Genomic DNA, 6,000 nt, shown 5'->3' on the forward strand with positions numbered 1-6,000 from the left:
TATTTTTTCTAATCCAAAACTTTTCAATTGTGTGATTTCCGATTGCTGATGTTTTTCTTGAAAGTGGGTTTCTTTTTCCAACAACCAGGAGAGAGTGTTTGCGTGGGCAAGCTGATTCTGTCCTCGGGTTGCATAACCCACCTATGACAAAGAAAGGGAGGGGGCAACTCAGGAGTCTAAGTCAGATAGGGAACTACAGGCAGTATAAAGCTTGGTAAGTCCAGTAGTAGCATGGTGGAGGGAGGCCGCATCTGGGAACACTGGCCCACAAGGCAGATTGGGGCCTGCAGGCACAACTGGAGGAAAAAGCAGTTCAGAATTCACAAATACAGGGTGGGGTCAAGCCTCCTCTGTTTCTTAAGGTGGCCCTGCTGCTTTTCCCCGGGGAAGAGGAGACAATCAATAGGGTACCTCGTTTCCTTCCCCTTTAGTCCCTCCATGAGGTTCCGCAAAACAAGCAAAGATTTGTTTTCAATTCGTAAATCCCTTGGAAATATACACACAACTGCTCACGTGTGGGAAAACACTAATCAAAGCACACAAGTGTCGTGCCCAGACACACTCGTGCTCACAAATGCTACCTGCATCGAAGCCGATACTGTCATGGCTCACTTTTGGCATCCTGTGTACAGCGTTCTGAGGCGGAAGGGGAGGGTCTGTGCTCAGTAGGGCACAGCATCTGACACTAGTGCCCGAGGCTCAGCAGACACATGAGGAGGAGACTTCCATAAGAGGTTGGAATGTGCGCCTGCTGAGCCGGGGCATCTTATAATGTGATATGATATTTTATTTGTATCGCGCTCATACACATGTGTTTCAGAGCGCGACGAGGCAAGGGAGAGGGGCAAGGGAGAAAAAAAAACAACGATCTTACTAGGCCCAGAGACATTGAGAACGTGCAAGTGCAGGGGAGAGGGAAGGGGGAAAAGTGCAAGGGGGAGGGGAGGAGTGGAAAGTGCAGAGCATAGGATAGAACAACTAGTAGTGTAGCCAGTAAGGTGGCAAGTGCAAGGTTAAAGCACGGACAATTGCATCCCTACACACTGGAGAAAGCTTTGAGGACCCAAAGAGGAGAAGGGCACTTAACCAGGAAAGCTACGAGCCGAGTAATGGAGGCAAGACACATGGAATTAGACGTGAAGGGTTACTTAGACCTGCAAAGTGGAAGGCGGGCTTTATTAACAATCATTACATACACTATAATTGCTATTGGCTTATTAGAATGTCCTACAGAGGTGGGGTACCACACGTGCGTTGGGAGACTGGGACGAGGAGGGGCGAGTAGTAACGAGGGAGCGTGAGACCAGACATGGGCCCATAACACAAGCGGCCGATCAAATCACCTCAACACCCACTTGCTGACTGCGGGGGCAGGGAGTGAGAGTGCGCTCATTCTAAAAGCGGGAGTTTAGATGTGTGTTTCACTGCTGACAGCAGAGATGTTGTTTGCCTTAGAATTTATTGAAAGGCGTCTGTGGCACTTGGGCCGCGCTGCTGAACCAGGCCACGATCACGCAGCAACAGTCACCCCAATCACTGACAGACACGAGTTACCGCTTCCTGGGGCTCTGCTGCACTGCCTTATGCGTGCTAGCAGAGCCACTTTTATTAGAGAGGCGCCATGACACTGTCATGACGCTCTCTCGAATCCACACACTAGACCAACACACAACAGCGTCCATTCGCCACATTGTGTTCAGCTTTGGATAAGATGGCTCAGTTCACAGGTGCATTTCAAAGCATGCTGCACCAGAGAGCCTGGACTGAACACCAACATAACATTAAACATTTTCTCAGTCCAGTTTCCCACATCCTATAAATGCAGGATACAAGCACATTGCATCATTACCCGGTATGCAAAGTGCATACTTTAAGCTTCAGAGTTAAAATGAATTAGTATAAACTGATATAACATATACATACACATCTATGCATACACACATACAAACACACACACATATATATATATATATATGTATACACACACATATAAAATATAATAAAGCATGAAAACGATGGTTGACTTTTTATTGTAAACGTCATTAGTACCCCGAAGTGGCATTATGGGACCATAATTCATGTTACCCACCATGTATGTTTTGAATGTCATGTTTTTTGGGCTGCATTATGGTTGAAAATATGTAAGCCACGTGAGTGACATCATACTCGGTATTTAGCTCCCGCTCTTTCATGGGAATGATAACAAGGCTAATGTCCTGGAATGTGGTGGTTTGAAAACCACTGCTGTTTGTGCAGACATGATTTCCAAAAGTGTAAAATGTGCATATGAAATATAAACAGTAATGCAGTGCTATTGAAGGGCTTGTGGAGCATAACACACCATTTGGCATTTAGCCTAGAAGCTTGTCAGGTGCGCAACAAAATCTACATTTTGAGGGGGCGGGGGGCTAACCCTTCAAATGTTGGGAATGGTGCTAACTTCAGAGAAAATGAGGGTGGGGCAAACTTATTTGTGTGCGGGTATCTAACTTCTTTACTTATTCAAATGTTACAAGCAGTTAACTCTCTCCATTAAGCCTGAAAGTACCCACTTAAGGACTGCTGGGAGAACAAGTTGTCTCCTGATTCCCCCCTACCCCCACCCCCTTTCGAATCACTCCCCTGGCATGCAAGTACTAAATCCACATCAAGATTTCAATTGTCTAAGAAATGTATGCACGTGAAAGCAGGTGCTAACGGTGAAATGTTTTATGTTAATAATTGCCGGGCATTCGTTAACAGCGAAGCCCAGAAGCCGTTTAACATCGGTGTCCTGTTCTGTACGGCCATGCTGTGTAGGTCAGCCACGTCGAGTCAACACAGCCCGATAAACCCACTGGTGCTAGTGGATATTGTTAGAGCCCCGGGGTGTCATTATGGAACCATGGTAGATTTGTACGCAGTTATGTCGTTCTATATTACTTGTAAAAACATGTTTAGACTTCCTAATGGAGACAAATACGTAATTCACAGAAATTACATTTTGCCTGTGAATTACAGCCCACAATTCGCAGCTATGACTTCATTCCTATGAAGTATAGGTTTGGACACTAATGCTATACTTTAGGCCCATAGTAGCAATGGACACAAGTCTGAACTATAAATCTACAAATACATCATATCTTGACTATGAGAAGAACCAAATAATGAATATTTTTGCTAAATGCTAATCCATATTTTGCTGAAATTGTGACCTAAGTAGAGGTACAAGTAATCAACAGACACCTAATGCAAATTAAAAATAGAAAATAGAACTAAAAATATGCACACACTTACATAAATGACCTCTTACAGACAATACCACCTATGCCTTATTCAAGATCTTGGAGACAGGATTCTAAAAGGCAAACAGCAGCCATGCTGCACATTGTACGTCCAAGTGGGCACTGGAAACACTCTGCAGACTGTGGTCAGCTGAACGGAATGTACCACTATGCAGACTATGGGCCCGGGGCGTCTATAAAGCACAGGCCGCGTGCCCCTTCTATTTTTAAGATGCCAACCCTCCATTGACAATGCCCAATGCTATATTTGACCTCATTGCACACCATGGCACCGCCAGCGAGGGGAGTGAAAGCACAGAGGCGGCTGCTGTGAGCTGGCAAGCCGTGTGTTTGGGCCGCGGTCTAGCTCCGTCTTGGTCCATTCACGCAAAGAAGACGCTCTACATGTTACCCTGAACCCCGAGGGCACGGCAACTAATGGGGGGGGGGGGTGAGCTACAGGAGACAATCGGATGTTATAGGATGCTTCAAGACTGTGTATGTATTTTTGTAAGTGATTCACTTTGTGTTCAACTGTCACAGTATAAAATTAGGCGATTTAAAAAAGAAAGGTTTCTTTCCCTTAATGATGCGATTAGCTCAAAACAGCTGGAACAACACACCAGCTATTAAACTGAAAGATACACCATGGCGTTATCCCCTCTCCGCCGTTGATATGTTCGAGTTGGCATGCTTTCATACATGAACATATATTGGGTTCGGGAAAATGGCATCCATGAACTCCATGCGCTGGACTGATTAAACCCCTGCGTCCACCAGCCCTGCTAACGCGCGCACTGCCAACGTCTGTATAACTGAGCCGAACTTTCGCCCTCCCAACACCAGGCTCTCTGCCAGGCATAGCGGCGGCACGGCTCACTGGGCCAGGTGCTACCCTGACCCCAATAAGCCCCGCGCTAGAAAAAAGACCTGGCGTTTTCCGCTCACTCTGCCTTCCTTTTCGGCCAGTTTTCCCAAAAGGACTATACTCGGTGATTCCTTATTTGTGCAGCCTGTCCAAGCACATAATTACTAAAACACGCACTTGAATGAATGCATGAATGAATTAAGAGTAGCCCAGCCGCGCGCGCGACGCCGCTAAACTACCGCCCACCCCGTGCTCCCAAAACCCACCTCCCAACTGAATGAAGAGAGAGCCGCGCCTCTGCCGCGTCTGGGCGTGCAGGGGAGAGGGCGCGTGGGCATTCCCAACTGCCGGGCGCGCGGGAAGGCGCGATGCCCCCCCCCACCCCTCGCGCAGCATCCCACGGATGCAGGAGCAGGTGGGAATGGTGCTGAGGCAGCAGAAGGGCAGCTCGCGCGAAGTCGCAAGCGGGCACATCCATCACGGCAGCATCGCCTCGAGCATCGCTGGAATAATAATGCCCAGGGGCCAGAGCAAAAGGTGTGAAGCAAACCAGAAATAAAGGCCCGCCCGCCCGCGCCCGCGCGCGCAGGCAGGCGCCCACACAGAGCAGACAAGGATAAAAAGTGAGGAAAAGACACAACTCACCTTCGCAGGGAGTGTTGTATGGGGTCAGAGAGGAGGAGGATGAAGGGTGGCTTAGAGTGGAGGTTGGTGGTGAAATTATTTAAAGGCAAGGCATAGGAGCAGGAAGAGCTAGGAGTAGAAACATGAAGGGGGGGTCGGTTTCAGGTAGAAGAGAAAAAAAAGGCAGGAGCGTCAGTCAGTGACAATAATCCCCAAATGTCCGCGTGCGTCTCAAAAAAGCAACGCCAATGGCTGAGCTGCATCCCCGGTGTCTCCAGGTTCCCAAATTCGCGTGCCCTGTTCGGCTGCTGCCTCCGGTGCTCTTTCCTCGCCTGGGTTGGCGGCGAGTTTTTCCACAGACCCCTGGGTGTGCCCGCCGTCGCTGCTGCTGCTGCTGCCGCCGCGCGCCTTGCCTCAGCTTCCCGCCCAGTAGTTGCTGCCTGGCTCCTCGCCTCTCAAGAGCTCCCGGAGTTGTGCTGTGTTTCAGGGCATCGGAATTAAAGGAGAACTAGACTGGCCTCGCAGCCCCCCTGTTCGACAATGCGGCCATCTTACTAGGATGTACGTGTAATAAGCCACAGAGACTAGCTCTAGGCACCCTCCCTTGCTAAAGATAGCAAACACAAGCCTGTGGTTAACTAAAGCAGGCGATTAGAGGTCGGCTCGGTACTGAAAAACAGCAGGTTGTTGAGGCAGAACGAGTTCAGATCATCACATTGTTATGGCAGCTTCAATATTGTGCAGGAAAAACAAGTGGGGAAAGGGAATTCAATGGAATAATATTTAGACCAAGCAGTATGAGCAGTTTTAACAGGAAGGCTCGAATGTTGCAGTTTTTAGTAGGCAAAGCTAAATTTAGAAATCATTTCAACGTTTTAAAGTTCTGCCATCTGGACGGGTTATTTCTGTCAAGGATTCAAGTTTATTTCAAAGTATTTTCTGTTTGAAAGACACCACCCACACAGACACAATATAATGCATAGGAGTGAGCAATAACTACTCATAACAAGCATTGGCAATGCCAACAATTTGGGCTTTTAAAAAAATGTTTTGGCTTTGTTATTGCTTGTTTGAAACTGGACTTCAGTGGCGTTATTTTAACAGGACTTCAGCGAAGGTCACGTAGAGTGTTTATAAATATGCCAACCCTCCCGATTTAGACAGGAGACTCCTGATTTTTCAGTGAAAAATATTGCAATTTTTCGTGTTCTCCTGCCTAAAATAATTTTGTACCCAATGCATTCT

The 6,000-nt window shown here is 47.6% G+C and overlaps 1 protein-coding gene across 12 annotated transcripts in view; it reads right to left on the reverse strand.

The window, feature by feature from the left end:
- LOC138497200 (poly(rC)-binding protein 3-like) overlaps positions 1–5,325 on the reverse strand; it is a 3,473,032-nt gene extending 3,467,707 nt beyond the window's left edge. For 6 of the 12 annotated variants that reach the window (XM_069620508.1, XM_069620510.1, XM_069620514.1 and 3 more), the window contains exon 1: positions 4,777–5,323. The gene's annotated coding sequence lies outside the window, so the exon portion shown is untranslated. Of the gene's footprint in view, positions 1–4,776 lie in introns of all 12 variants that reach the window. The other 6 variants (XM_069620517.1, XM_069620516.1, XM_069620521.1 and 3 more) reach the window with 5 other exon arrangements.
- Between the last annotated feature and the right edge of the window lie 675 nt (positions 5,326–6,000).

Source organism: Ambystoma mexicanum, chromosome 5q (genome assembly GCF_040938575.1).
Source record: "Ambystoma mexicanum isolate Mex_15411 chromosome 5q, UKY_AmexF1_1, whole genome shotgun sequence".
NCBI classification, from domain to species: Eukaryota; Metazoa; Chordata; class Amphibia; order Caudata; family Ambystomatidae; genus Ambystoma; species Ambystoma mexicanum.